Genomic DNA, 16,133 nt, shown 5'->3' on the forward strand with positions numbered 1-16,133 from the left:
GGGTACACCAAGGCAAGGCCCTGAGTTACACTCTTGTCACAAACCCACTAGGAATGACTTCACAGCTGGACACGGCTTGTCCCGCAGAAATTCCAGACACAACATTGCCCAAAGCATTTAGGCCTTGCAGACCACGACATTATATTTTAACATGTCACTCATAATCCTGATTCTTCCTCTCTCCCTATCTGGAAACTCACGTTTGCCTCTCAGATTGCATCCTCTATGCTTTGAAAACACTGAGTGATAACCACACTGACTCATCTGTTCTGAGAGGAGGCTTGCTCTGGCCAGGCCAATTTGAACTCTGAGCCACAGGCCCTGACTTCTGAACCTTCTCTAATGAGTCTGTTTGGTGCCTTACATATTTTTACCCAAAGATAAGATCTGTTCTCATTTTCTCTAGATCTATTTATGCATCCCTAATAAGCAAGTTGTTATAAAAAAGCAAGTTTAGATGTAGTCTAAACACTTGAATGTGTAGCAGCTGCAAGATTACCTGTTTGAAGTCTGTTGATGAGACTTCTCCCAGGGAGGACATAGCAAAGGGAAAGGCATTCAAATCATGAGAAGAACATAGAGGTGGGGTTTTTGGTTTTAGTTTTGGTTTTATTCCAAGCAAAAAGACTAAGCTCAGAGAGCATAATATCTCCATTCTTCAAGGTCATGGCCAGGCCCAGATGTTTTTTGCTTTGTCCAACATTTGTAGGCTCCTCATTTCTGGCAGTAGGTGCATACAATATAGACTTGACTTCCTTTGAATTTCCTGCCATTAATAAAGCCCAGGGTCAATATAAAATATGTATTGAATATCTAGTCACATTTTTTCAGGCGGCATTAAAATTCTTCTCTATGGAACATAATGTTTGATGTACTTGGAAAAGGCTACTTTGTTTTATAATATGTACCTCTGAGGAAGTCAAATATTTTTATTCCTTGATTCCTTCCCTCCCTCCCTCCCTTCCTTCCTTCCTTCTTTCCTTCTACTCTTCTATCCTTTCATCTATTCATTCATTTCTCCATTAACACATTTTTTCACATTTATGTGAAGGATCTACTGTGGGCCAAGCAGTGAGCTAAGTATTAGAGATAAAAATAAATCTAACATCCAACTTGATTTTTAATCTTGTAGGGGAGAGAAAGTTAAACTGGGAAAATGATGTAACCAAAGTATAAGTAAAGTTCACTGGGAGAGTCAATAAAGTTCACTGGGAGACCCATGGGGGAAGAATTTGCTTCTAGAATAATTAGAGCTGGGCTTGAAACTGGCTCTCTCACTAACTAGCTGTGTAACCTTGGGCTTTACTTAACTCCTGTGAGCCTTGGTTTCCTCATCTTAAAATGGGGATTATAGTAGGATCTATTTCATTGGATTGTAGTGAGGATTCAGTGAATGAATGAAATAATCATAAAAAGGGTTCAGTGCAGTACTTGACTTCTCTATGATTAGAATTAGTGATCCTGTCTAGGAAAACCTTACAGAAGAGGTAACATTGGTCTTAATCCTGAAGAATGAGTAGGGACTTGAAAAGGGGGAAGAACATTGCAAGTAGAGGGAAAACCATGTCTAGGCCTGGAGTCATGCATATGTGTGACGTGTTAGGCAGCAGATGGTCAGTGTGGTCAGACAGAGGGGATGTGTGGGATGGGAGTTGAGACTGGACAAGTAGGACAGCTGGAAAAAGACTATGTATTCCATGGTGAACTACATGCTTCAGACAGGAAACAATGGAACGTAGCACGGTAGTTCTCACTCCAGAAACCAGAGACTGAATCCTGGAAGGAGAGAGACAGATAAGAAGCAGTTTCTTAGCTGTCCATCGGCCTCCTAAGGTTCGCATAGAGCTTTCGGCTCTGTTGTCCATCCAGCAACCCTAAGATATTTTCCAGTTTAGGCTAAGGTATTTGGCAAAAGATTCGGGAGACCTCCTGCCTTCCTCTTCTTCTGCCACTGGCACACCCTCATGGTCCACTCTGATGGTGAAGGGCTGGGAACTGGGAATTCTTGGGTCTCCTCATTCATCATCATGGCTGAGTCTAATGGGATAATGGTTGAACAAGAGGGTCTTCAAGGTTACCCTCAGTTCTGAGTCATGATTCCAAGTTACAGGGATTCACTTAACCTCATAAGATAAGTAATGGGCCCAAGGTCATACAGCCAGGGAGTAGCAGAACCAGGATTTGAGCCTAAGCTGCCTAGCTCTAGACTCTGTACTCTTACTTTTTGCCTTACACTGTCTCTATTCTGTGCTCAACCATTTTGCCCAGGCCAATGATCACATTTCCCTACTTTCTGTTGTTCTCAAGTTTAGACTTAGAATTTAACTTGGGAGCAAGTGGGTTTTGTGGTCTGTTTAATTAAAATTCTAGAACACAGAGTTCTCAGCAGAGGTCTTGCTCTGGAAAGCATCCTGGGGGCTGAACCTTATGCAAGGCATGGGAACACTTGCAACAAATTTTTCCCTGTACTGGCTGGCCTTTAGGAATGGGGCTCCTGGAGAGGAACTTGATTGGCCTCACTGCTCCTCTTGCCACATGTGGGGTGGCCAGATTCCATTATTTTGCAGCACAGGTGAGGATGAGGAAGTGTGCATGTGTGTGTATGTCTTGTGTTGTGTTTGGAGGATTGTCCATAATGGAAGTGCATAAACATCAATCAAGGCTTCTTTTTCTTTTTGGGTGTTCAAAGTGTGGAGGTGATATATCCTGTTTTAAATTGTGAATGGTATTTTCAAATACTTTAAAACAACGCTTATTATCAAAGGGCAGAAGAGATGTGCTTAAAGGTAATAACACCTTATTGGCTTAGAGGCACCTCGCTGGCTTTAAAATGCTTTCTTGGCCTGGAGTGTAAATGTTATTGGCTTTGAACTCAGTCCCAAATTATACAAAGCTTTTGTCCCTCTCTTGACTGCCAAATGTTTGAGCCCCACTTCAGCAGTGTCTTGCTGAGAGGCCACACTGCCATAGACCCTCAGACAGCTGTAAAATCTGACAGCCTGAGTGAGGGAATCCAAATCTGTTTCTTATTGAGTAGCCAAGATGGCTGGGTAACTCCACAGCCAGCTGTAGATCACTTTTATGGACAGCAAGGGATGTGTCATCTCAGTAGCATCTGCACAAAGTATCTTCTTGAATGATTCCAGGCTGAGGAAGGGCCAGGTGTGGCTGTACATGTTTGTAAAACCCCTCACACGTGAACAAAGTCCACTGCTCAGCACATCCTGCGCTTTTCCAGCATCTCTTAGATAGTGAATTTGGTACCTCTTGATCTTTGAAATTCAGAAATCAACTTAAAAGGTAACTTTCTGGTGCTAAAGCACATCTCTCTCCTTCTAATGCCGAATTCACTTCATTATCCAAGCCCTTTGGTCTCTGACTTACAGTAAATAATTATCCACAGCTGTTGCAAGTTGGTTTATCCTCCAATAAAGGTCAGGATGACTGACTAGACATCAGAGGAAAAACTTCTAAAATTTGGTGTTTAGACTAACTTACATCTATGTTTATCTCTTTTGTGTTTGTTGTAACTAAATAGGCGAGTGCGGTTTGTGGTTAAATCATGACCAGGCAACCTGGATGTCATGGTTTTCTCTCTAGTTCTTTAATTTTGATGCATGTGGAATTCTCTCCTCCTTTGATGCCTCAATTTCCCCAGCTGTCACACATAGATCAGCATTCAAGGGTTCCTCTCATAGACTTCCTCGGGGGTGATGGGGAGAGTAATGGGGATCTGCTTGTCCATACTCTAAAAAACCAAATTCTAGAAACCAATTCTCTTTATAAGACCCAGGGAAGGCCAATCCACCTCCATTGCTTGACAGACTTCACCTAAAGCTGAAATAGTCACAAATTAAAGTTTGCTGGACCATAAAATGAAGCTGCAAGTACTCCCCAGGGGAGTTTACCTTCAACACCAGGAGGCCAAAGAAACAAAAAGGCCCCATGTCCCAGCAGGAAATGGGACACACTGGTGCATTTCCATTCACCAGGAGAACTAGAAGGAGAGGGAAAGCTTCTGCCACGCACATTTCCAGATGGGATTTGTGGGCTTGGCTCATGGTGGGGCCCACACAAGCTCTCCAGCTGTGTCCTGGGATCTCTAGGAAGAGGCCTAACAGCAGGATGAGGCAGGAGACGTACTTCCAGGGATAAAAATTTATTAGGATAAAACCTAATGCAAACACAATTTTCTCTGGAAACACCAACAAGAGGAGCGAAAGAATAAGCAAAGATGATTCCAAAGAAAATGAAAGCGATTGCGATTAATGGTTGGGGAGGAAGGGTGGAAACTATAGGCCAAGAACAAAGAACAAGAAACCTCTGAAGCTTGCTACAAAGGGAGCTCTTGACCCCCTAGTTGAAGTCATTATTATTTCATGCCTACTAGGGCTGCCAAATGGGCCTCTCTGAACTTGAGCTCTGCTTTTTTGAATAATACACTCCCATCATCATGTTGATTAGAGTACAGGCTAGGAGCATGGTATAAGGTAGAACCTTTTGGGATCAGACAGACCTGGAGCTGTATGAGTTATTTAACCTCACTGTGCCACAATTTCCTTGTCTGTACAATGGGGATATGACACTACCTGCCTTAAATGCAATCATGCCTGTGAGGTACTTAACACACTTATCCCTCAATAAACGATATTATTACTTCTCTTAGCACTATACTTCTTTCACACCACTTCCCTGCTTAAAACCCTTTCATGACTCCTCATAGCCCAATGGCATGCATAAAGGGTGAGCAATTTTTTACAGTCAACGGCTCCACCTTGCTTTCTGGACCAGAGCTGTCCAATAGAACTCTCCACAACAATGGAAATGTTTTCTATCTGTGCTTTCCACTCTGGCAGCTATCAACTCCAGGTAGCTATAAAAAGCAGGTAATATAATTGACGAACAGATATTTTAATTGTATTGAATTTTAATTCATTGAAATTTAAATAGCCACGTGTGGTAAGTGGCTATTATATTGGACAACACAAGTCTTAGACTTTTATATCTGCTTCAGAAAGCCTCCACTCTAGCCAAATGGAGTTTTTCACTTCTTGTTTTTTTGCCTCTGAGTCTTCATGCCTGCAGAGTGCTGCATATGGCTGAGTGGTTTGTGCACTGGGGGAAAAAAAAAAAAAGAAAAAAAAAGTGGTGAGGGTGGCCCAGAGAGCCAGAAAGTGGAAGCTGAAATTAAGCCAGCTCTTGCAGGAAGGACAAGGCATTTTTTTTCTAATTCACCCACCCAGAAGGGAACCTTGCTCTAAGGTGCCTTTAGGTTGGCAGTGTGCCACTGCACCACCACTCCTTCTTATCCCCTCTCTGGATGAAGCCAGCTTGCCTTTTGGGACTAGCCCAAACTCCTGCTTGCTTACAAAGCTTCTCCTTCCTCTGACCTTCCAGAACTTTCTTTCCTCTGTGAGACGTGGCAGAGGCCAGTAGTTAAGAGTTCAGTATGTGAAGCCATGTGCCTAGCTGGAATCCCAGCTCTCTCACTTACTTGGTGTGTAACCTTGGACACCTTTCATCTCTCTAAGCCTCAGTGCTCTCAACTATAAAATGGGAATGACAACAATAGTGTTTCTCTCATAGAAAGGAACTAAAGAGTTCTAATAAGTAAATGAAAATATGGTTAGGTTCATAGCATGGTGTCTGGCACAAAGTGAGCATGGATTGCATGTTTATATACTCATTCTTTCTTTCAATAAATATTTACTGAGCATCTACCATATGCCAGATGCTTTGTCAAGCTCTGGAGATCCAATAGTGACTAAACATGGATAAGATCCCTCTCTATCTGGAGGTGTATCTTAAATGATGACTCAAACTGCAGAGCTGCAGCTGGGACAAGTCCAAAGGAAAGATCCTTAGTGCTATGAGAGCCTGTTGTAGGTTTTATCTGACACAAAGAGGTCAAAGAAGGCTTTGCTGAGGATGGCATGTTTGAAGTGAGAATGGAAGGAAGATAAATAGGTGTTGACTAATTGAAGAGAAGAGAAAAGGGTGTTTCAGACAGAGGGAACAGCATATGAAAAGGCCTTTGCTTGGTGGGGCTGGAAATTTCCCAAAAGGAAAGCAACAGAAAGAATTGGACGGGGCATGGCATAAGACCAGGGTGTAGCGGTTGGAGGAACGCCCCAGGCAGAATCTTGTAGGCATGCAAGAAAGAGCAGAGGAATGACATGGTCTGCGTTGCTTCTCCACAAAATCTCTCTAGTTTCAGTGTGAAGAATCAATCAGACAGTAGACAGGGTGGAAGCAGATCTGGAAGTCACTGCAGCTCTCCAGGCAAAAGATGATGGTGGAGGAAGAGACCAAAAAAATAAGTCTGGATTTGAAAGTAATATGTTCCTCTCATCCAAGAATTAATGACATGCTAGTTTTTGATGGCTAACACAGTTTTGTATTTCTATTTATTCAAGTCTCTTATCACCATCTGAAATGCCCTGCCCTGGTGCCCCAATTAGAGAATAAGATCACTGTAGGCAAGGGTTGTTTTCATGTTTCTTTGTAAAACTTGCATAAGCAAAGCAGACCATGCTGTTCCTCTTCTCTTTCTTCCATGCCTACACCCTGCTTATAGTAACTGCAAAAGGAATAATTGCTAACCCATTTTCTAAATTTCATGAACCAGTGAGAAGGACAATAGTATGAATGGATGAAGACATGACAGGTTGTGGAGTACATAATAATGGAAACCTCTTTTTCTCTTTGTTGCCAGGGAAACCAGCGCAAAAACTAATAAGGGGAAAGAAAAAGACTCACAGCATCACTAGAAAAGGAGGAAAACTTCTTTTCCAGGTGGGCAAATCTTACCTGAAGGAGGTGAGCAAAGCAAGCATAACAGTACTCACCTCCCAGGGGTGTGTATACATACAATGAAAGACAGCATCTAACACCAATCTTCATGCATGTATTCTACATGCAAAAGTTGCTATTATTGTTGATAGAAACAACACAAAATAACTAACTGAGCTCTTTCTTCCTTATTCTCTTCTCAACTTCAGACTTTCACCTTAGCTTTTTGTTTTCAGGAGAGAGCAACAAAAATTCCAACATAAGGTAACCAGAAGGAAATTGCTCTGTCAGACAACAAGAGTGAAATCTGGTCCAGCATCCTCATCTTCTCCAGGAATGTCCAGGAGCTCAACTATGTCATCAAGAATAAGATTGTTTTCTGCTCTCTGTTTTGCACAGGACTAGGCTCAAATCCAAAATGATTCCGCTCAAGGTCATAAGGTAAATGGGGCAGCCCAGGCAGGATCTTGGCATGGAAGGGAAAAGCCCTAGAGCAGAAATAGGGTGACATCCCTTGTCTTTCCCCAGAGAAAAAAAAATGAAAAACTTCTTCCCATGCCATGGACTTAAAACTCATCCCCTTTAATCTGATTGGGCCAACAGAGGTCACATTGCATCTTCCCAGACCAATCATAGTCTCCATGAAAAAATGCCATGTTCTGATTAGCTTAGACTAAGAGTTACCACTGGGATTGAGGATACAGAGGTTTCCTGAACAAAATTGGGTGCATTCAGCAGTAGAAAAGGTAATCAAGTATGCCCTTATAGTAGTGAGCTACTTTCTAGAAAAATGAGATGCCTTATAACTCACCCAAGTTCCACTTCCTTCATCTATCCATTCACTCACTCACTCAGGGAATATTTATTGGGTGCTGACTCTGCGCCAGGGACCAGGCAAGCTTATTCAGGCACCTCAAGAATTTTTCAAATACCTCTGCACATATTTTTCATTCACTGGCCACATATGGAGGCAAGTAGCCATATAAATAGACAGATGTATTCATGTGGCACATTTTCAAAAATCCATGCTCCTAACACTCAGTTCTCACATTCAGATCTTCATAAATCTGGATTCCACTGGGACCAGGTCACGATATCATTTTAGGCCATTGTCAAGGAGGATTTACGATGGTTGTTTGCATGACCCAACCATATGCTGTGGCTGGGGAAATACTCTGGTTAGCCTGCTTTGACGTATGTATTGATGACAAAGAAAGTTACACCACACCACAGGAAAAAAACAACATGAAAACACTCCCAAATCTGTCCGTAAGCTCCCTGTAGAAATAATGTCCTTCCTGGTAAAATCAAGAGAGGATTAAAAGTAATTAATGGATACTTCTCAAAAAAGACATAACAATCAGAGGATCTGGAAGCCAGCTGTTGTAACATTTCTTGAGAACAAGGTGCATTTTATTGGCTTCATGAAATGCATGCCTTCGGCCCCACAGCAGAAGGCCAGGAAACGCAGATCTGACCCAGGGATAATGCCAGTTTTCTGTTCTTATATCCTTTCAGCACAGAGCTCAAGTCTTAGAAAACAAGGGGCGATTTTCTGAACTGACTTGATGTTTTCTTGTGTGTGACCTGACAAATGTGAGTGCCTTACTTGATGATCTGAGGGAACAGGCCCCTTATCTTCACAGACAGAGCAATCACTCAATTCTAGAATGAAGCCAGGGAAAGAAGGAAGACAACAATCCATTGAGCCTTGGTTTCCTCGTCTGTAAAGTAGAATACTACTATCTATACTGCACAGGTAGATACGAAGATTAAATAAAATACTGAACATACAGAATATTAGCAAGGGCAGGGAGTGGGGAGAGGGGTTGATCACAAAGCAGCAGCTTGAGGGAAGTTTTTTGAGTGATGAAACTATTCTCTATTGTGGTAATGGGGGTGGTTATATAGCTGCATGCATTGTCAGAGATCATAGATGTCTACATTGAAAAGAGTGAATTTTAATTTATACAAGTGAAAAAGTAAATAAGATGCCCTAACACGTACTTTTAAATTAATAAATCCCTAATGGAAAGCTAAGTGTTCATAATTAAAAAAAAATGACAGTGCCTAGCTTCAAAGATGTAATAGTTTTGGGGGACAGATGTGTAAAATGTCAGCTTTCTCACCATTTCCAATGAAAGGTCTCTTCATATACACTCAGCTCTCTTGACTGCAGACTTGTCTTGCTCCTGCTCCCAGGCTGTTCAGATTTGCCTTGTCGCCTCCTCACATGCTGTTCCCATTGCCTGGCACAATTGTCTCTGCTATCCCCTTCATTTGGTTAGTCCTGACTTGCTTCTTATATCTCAGTTTAGCCACTTCCTCTTGGAAGCCTTCCTGGAGACCTCCTCCCCAGGCTCAGGTTCCTGCCTCTTTTCTGTGCTCCTCAGCACCTCCCACCTGGGACTCTGCTTACCTGCCTGGCATCTCCATAGACTGTGAGGTGGTGAGGGTGAGGAGCTAAAGTCTTGTTTGCTGTTGTATCCCAGCATCCAGGACAGTGCAGGGGCCATATGAGGGAGTAGAGAAATGTCTATGAGGTGGATGGATGTGTGGGCAGGTGAATGAAGGCTGGAGAGGTTATAAGTGAGGAACAGATAAGGCCCGCTTTGAGATCTCAACTTAATCAGGATTCTTTACCTTGACAAGGAACAGGAGCCGACTTGAACAAGCTTAAGCAAAATAGAAGATTTACTGACAGGATATTGAAAGAGTTCTGGAACTCATCATCAATGTGTTACATAAGAACCTGGAACCATAAACTAGATCACCACTGGAAACCCAAGTGAATTGTGAATCGTTTTCTCCATCTCTAATTTTCATTTTTTTCCCCTGGAGATCACCTTCATCATTCTCTCTGTCCCAATTTTGTTCTCTCTTTCCCACGTGTACATTTTGGAAAAAGATCACCCAACAAATAGTTGTCTTCTCTTCCGTGAAGGAAAATAGCCCAGACTAACTGGCTGTTTGTAAACTCCAGTGCCCAAATCCTGGAAGGCAGAATTTGATTGCTTCACTTTGGGTTGGGTCTCTGCCTGCCCATCAATCAACTCTGGTCAGAGTATGGGGTCCCACAGCACACACATGGCTGCCACAGTTAACCCACGTCTTAGAGAAGTAGTGTTGTTTTGGGGTTGAGCAGACACTCTAATTAGTGATCACTGCTTTCACACACAAACTCATTAAGGTAATCCCCCTCAGGGTCATCTGGGGGTGCCCATGCCCTTGAATGTGGGCAAGACCTGTAATTTTTTTTTCTTTTTTGAGATGGAGTCTTGCTCTATTGCCCAGGCTGGAGTGCAGTGGCACAATCTCAGTTCACTGCAACCTCTGCCTCCCTGGTTCAAGCAATTCCCCTGCCTCAGCCTCCCAAGTAGCTGGGATTACAGGTGCATGCCACCACACCCGGATATTTTTTTTTTGTATTTTTAGTATAGATGGGGTTTTACCATGTTGGCCAGACTGGTCTCAAACTCCTGACCTCAGGCAATCTGCCCGCCTTGGCCTCCCAAAGTGCTGGGATTATAGGCATGAGCCACCGTGCCCAGCTCTGTGATTTTCTTTTAATCAAAAGAGCATGAAAAAGGGGACAAAATGTATGTGATTACATGTGTATGATTATATAATATAAGATTGTAGCACCAGTCTTGCTGGGGTCTCTCCCCAACTTGCTTGCTTTGATGTGCCATGTGATCATGTTGGAAGACCCATGTCAAGGAACTGAGGGTGGCCTCTGGTCAACAGCCATAAAAAATGGAAGTTCTCAGTTCTACAGCTTCAAGAAACTAAATTCTCTCAACAACCTCAATTAGTTAGAAAACAGATTCTTCCCCAGTCAAGACTCAGATGAGACCGTAGCCCCAGTCAACTCCTTGAATGCAGTTTTATGAGACTCTAGGCAGAGGACCCAGCTAAGTAGTTTCTGGACTTCTGACTTACAGAAATTGTGAGATAATAAATGTGTGCTGCTTTGAGTGGCTAATTTTGTGGTAATACTGTTACACAGCAATAGAAAACTAATAAAATTCCACAATACTTTTCAACTAAAAATACTCTGAGAAGATTCACAGGTTCTCAGTAAAACCTGTATGGCAACTTCTGAATCAAGGTCACACTGTTCTTGGTAGTCAAAGGAAAGTATGGTAGCTATACCCAACAGTAAGTTGAAGGGGTGTCCGAAGCCCTAGGCAGGGAGTCTCCACTTATACAGTTTAGGAGATTTAGCTTTGATCCTCCAGCTGCTGCCAGGATACTAATATATTCTGTCGAGAAACTTGCTCTCAGGAGATCTAGAGGTGAGCTCATCTGGGGGCTTTAAGGTATCATATTTAAAGTGTTGACCTCAGGAATTCAAAAGAGTAGTGAGCCCAGAGGCAGCAAGTGAGTGGCTCAGAGAGGAATGTGAGAAGAGGAGGTGAGGAAGGGCAAGCAGACATCTACAACTGTGTCTACAGTGTAGCTTTGCTCTACCTGAACTAATTATGCCCCTAAAGATAATGAACTTTGGTGCTGCTAAGTTGGGTGCAGGGTAATGGGTCCTCATCTCTCATCCTCAACTTTAGTTACCATAGGTGGCTAGTACACCAGTCATGAAAGACACCTGGCTTCTTCTTCATGGGTAGGGAGCTTTGGCAATGCTGGAAACATCCACACCGTTGTCCCAGACTTTACTGATAAAAGTTGCCTGTGATGTTGGTCAAAAATCCAGATTTCTGGACATTTCATCTAGAATTTCTGCTTCAGTATTGCTAGATTGATCCCAGGAAACAGTTTTTTCACCATCAGGGAAGTTTGGGAAACTGCTGTACATTAGTGTTTGTAGAATCTGTCCCCTGTGATTGTAATAGTTCTTGCCAATGTTAGAGAGGCCACGGCACAGTGGTCTAAGATTGGGAAATGATTCATAACTGCATACTCTGCATTGAAGGCTCTGAGACTAGAAAAAGAACCCACTGATGCCCAAGCAATCATGTGGCTGGGCTCTCCAAGACTGGAACAACCTTGAAATCTTATTTGCTTTAGGGTCATGATCAAGGACAGGCAGAACTTGAGAGTCTCTCTCAAACAAATGGGCCAGCAAGGTTCCTGGCAAATAGGTGTTCCATACCCCATAAAACCACATGGTTTTTTGGTCTCCAAGGAGCATGACTTGCACAAATACAATCAGTGAGCCAAAAGTAATAATAGAGGAATAGAGTTCTTTTACTCCTGTATTTTGACAACAAGAAAGAAAATGTAGATCCTTGTAATACTTACTTCAATCTTATTGTCTTATACCTTCCCTAAACCCTGAAGTTACCCTGGAACCACCCCAGCCCCCAACACATACACTCACACACACAGCACGCACTCGCAAAACACACACATGCATGTATACCCAACATACACACCCTACATGCACACATTTGCATGCCCTTGCTGTGTTCTGAAGATGGCACTTTGCTTTCCCCCCTCCTTTTTCACTTGATGTTTTATTGTGGAGATTGACCTAGTTTTTCCCACCCTCTATGTCAGATTCAGTCATCCTGCCGATGGTGGCTAAGAGATAGAAATGGAGGCGGTACCCATAGGATTCTCTCTACTAGGCTAGGGGAAAAGATGAGCCTGGGAATACTCCTCAATCCATTTATCCTATTGCATGAGTATTATTACAGGCAGGTGAGAAATCTGCCTGCTTAAAGACAGAATTTTCTGATCCCTTGGAGAAAAGAAAATTAAAACTGTTCTTCTTCTTTCCATTAGACTGTGAGCTCCACAGTAGGTGGCCCTGGGCCCTGTGATCTGCACCTCACTAGGACTTAAACCTTGCCTCATACTTAGCACAAAATCTCCTAGAAGGAATTATTTATTGGGTAGTTACTATGTACAACTAAGTAATTTATATGTATTAATTAAATTTTGCTTCAATCCATATCATTGCAGAGTATAAGTTCTAACATAATACTAAGAGCACTCTTAAATAGTTACCTAGTTCTTACCAAGCACTGTTCTGAGTTAACAAATATTACCTCATTTGATCCTCACAGAAGCACCATGAGGCAGATCCCATTATTATCCCTGATTTACAGTGGGACAAGCCCAGAGAGGCTCTGTTGCTTGGCACGTTTGCAGCCTGTAAGTGATGGGAGCTTGCGGGGATCCAATCCAGCTCACAGTCCCTGGCCTCAGCTAATGTTAGCCTGTCTCTCATGGTATTGTGTGTCAGAACACATTCCTTGGATCTAGACATTTTGACCTGACATTTGACTCTGCATTTCTAGCTATATGAGCTGGGGCCACTTACTTAACTCATTCAAACCTTAGTTTCCTCAACTTGGCCGGGTGTGGTGGCTCACGCCTGTAATCCCAGCACTCTGAGAGGCCAAGGCGAGTGGATTGCTTGAGGTCAGGAGTTCAAGACCTGCCTGGCCAACATGGTGAAACCCCATCTCTTGACTAAAATACAAAAATTAGCTGGGTGTGGTGGCACATGCCTGAAGTCTCAGCTACTTGGGAGGCTGAGGCACGAGAATAGCTTGAACCCGGGAGGTGGAGGTTGCAGTGAGCCTAGATTGTGCCACTGCACTCCAACCTGGGTGACAGAGCAAGACTCCATCTCAAAAACAAAACAAAACAAAAAACAAACAAACAAAAAAACACCAAACCTTTGTTTCTTCAACGGGACAAGAAGCTAATTGTGATTCTAAATTCAAACGTTGCTGTGATGACTAAGTTAATACATCTTTCTAGAATAATCCCTGGCATGAATTAAATCTTCATGAATATAGCTATTACTATTATCACCTTTTTGCAGATGAGAAAACAGGACCAGAGAGGTTAGTTCACTTGCCCGAGGTCACACAGCTCATCAGTGGTAGATATAAAGTGGAAATCCAGGTTGGTCTGTCTTTTCTCCTGTGGACGAGAGGCAGTCTAACACACCTTGTCACTATATTTTTCTTGAGCTCCAGACTGTGAAAGCACAGTAAACTTTTTTTCATAGTTCATTTCTTGTAAGCAACTACCACTCCTGGGTAGATCCAGCTCCCAAGGACACTGGACAATCAAGGAAGTGTATTTCCAAATCTGCAAATCATCAACACAATTAAATCTAAATGTCACATTACATCCTGTCTGATATTTGGTCTTCCCTAAACAGACATAAAACTAAAATCTTTTTGGACTGCTTTGCCATTTTCCAAAGCATTTCCCAGACTCTCTCTTCTATCCTGCCTTCAAAGTCCTGCATTAGCCCCTCTCCCTCAAGGGCAGCTTGGCATGGGCTATGGTTCAACACATGTGGTCTTCAGTCTACTTTTGCGAGACAGGTTTCCTTAGGCATTCTCTGCAACATATGAAGCTCCAGAGGGCTGAAACTCAAGTGCAGGAAGCCAAGGCTCTGAGGGGCACGTGCAGCTCATGAAGTAGGTGGCTGATGCGAGCAAAGGTATGTCCACCCTGCCTCACAAACTCCAGATTGCACAACTAGGAACTGGAAGGAGATAAACTGAGCCCAAATGAAAGGAGCCCTTTATTGAATTTAGTGGAGTAAATTAATCTAATCTTACCTCCCCTAAAAGTGAGATGGATTAAATTCTCAATTGCTTCAAATTAATCTCTAAATTGCTTCAAGAACATATTTTATAAATAAGAAATTCATGGTGCATTACACAGAAAGCAAGAGATGTTAAAAAAATCAAACTGGCATTTTTGTATATCTTTGATGTTTTTGTTGATGTCTGTCTTAATCTGCTGCTATAACAGAATACATGAGACTGGGTAATTTATAAAGAAAATAAATGTACTCGGCTCATGGTTCTGGAGGCTGAGAAGTCCAAGATCAAGGGGCCTTATCTGATGAGGGCCTTCTTGCTGTGTCATCCCATGGCAGATGGGCAAAGAGAGGGTGAGAGAGAAGGGGCCAAACTCATCCTTTGATCAGGAGCTGACTCCCACAATAATTAACCCACTCCCATGAAAACGACATTAATTTATTCACAAAGGCAGAGCCCTCATGACCTAATCACCTCTTAGTGGTCTCACCTCTCAGCACTGTTACATTAGGGATTAAATTTCCAACACATGAATTTTGGGGGACACATTCAAACCACAGTAATATCAGAAAAAATGGCCATAGTTTCCAACAAAGTTATCTGACATTATTTTGGTAAAAGTTTTCTGGCTCAGAGAATTGTTTTTTCCATTGAGTAAAATTTCAGTGACACTCTATTTGCATAAAATTATTCATAAATACCATCTATCAATTAAAATGAAAAATACTGTTGTTACTAGATTAGAGTATTTGATTTTGATAAGACATGTAATGTATACACTGTCTAGAGGCTAGGAATATATCTATGTGATTTCTGCACTCAGAAATCAGGGCCACAATAAAGAAGATCACCTTGGCAAGCTCCACAGTATGGTTTTTATTAGTATTTCTTATGTCTGTGGTATAGAAGGAAAATACATCTATGCCTACAAATCGAATCGCATTGACCTAAAATATTGCTTGCTTATTAAAAAGTCCAAATTAAAACAAAACAAATTGAATTTACAGGCAATTTTCTCAGTCATAGATCGATTCTGCCTTATTTTTCTTAGTTGATGTGTGTTTTAACAAACCACTTAAAATTCCTAACACTATTAAGATGTCTTTTTACGTGCCTGTGACATTACCTGGAAGAATTCAGCTACATGAACATGAAGCTCTAATATTTTATAATTCAAGAATCCAAAAACAATTTTTTCCTAAAAACAACCAAAAAGGGCATATTTTAAGAATAAATAAATAAAAATATCAGTGCATCATTGGGATATTTTATGTTAAAGCTAGCCATGGCAGATCTTTCTGTGATGTTAATAATTGGTTTCTGATATATCTTTTGTGTGTGTGTTTTTTTTTAACTCATTTTCTTGTATCTAAAATAAACTTATTTAAGACACAAATGTCCTGCTTAAGCTTAGGCACTTCGGGTGTTTTGAGTCAAACGTTGCATTATCAAATATTATTTCTCTACATCTCTGATAGTTCAATATATTTTTAAAATTACCTTCCTTGTCTCAGAGAGAAAACTCTTTCTCCTTACATTCCAACAATTGTTCTGTGAAAGCTCAGTGTTCACTGGAGACAGGATAAGGGTTTCTGATAGATCGACCTGGCTTGTACCCAGCAGTGCAGGCTCTTGCCTGTCTGCTGGGACCTAGGGCCGGTAGAGCTGTAACTGCACAGAGAAGACTGCCTGCTTCTTATAGGTTGGTTTTCGCTGTCTGGAAGAGTTTAGCGCTGCTCTGCATCTTCTGCCTCACCTGAAATCCTACGTGTATCCTATGCCGTTCCTATGAAACCAGTTTAGAAC

The 16,133-nt window shown here is 42.0% G+C and overlaps 1 long non-coding RNA gene across 1 annotated transcript; it reads right to left on the bottom strand.

Annotated features, from left to right (window-relative positions):
- Positions 1 to 600: 600 nt before the first annotated feature.
- On the bottom strand, positions 601 to 16,092 carry LOC129143496 (uncharacterized). The gene is made up of 3 exons (XR_010155612.1): positions 15,828 to 16,092; positions 13,579 to 13,689; positions 601 to 766 (listed from the first exon to the last, which is right to left on the bottom strand). It is a non-coding gene; the product is annotated as an uncharacterized LOC129143496 (long non-coding RNA).
- Positions 16,093 to 16,133: the final 41 nt, after the last annotated feature.

The sequence above is a fragment of the Pan troglodytes genome, chromosome 2 (assembly GCF_028858775.2).
Source record: "Pan troglodytes isolate AG18354 chromosome 2, NHGRI_mPanTro3-v2.0_pri, whole genome shotgun sequence".
NCBI classification, from domain to species: Eukaryota; Metazoa; Chordata; class Mammalia; order Primates; family Hominidae; genus Pan; species Pan troglodytes.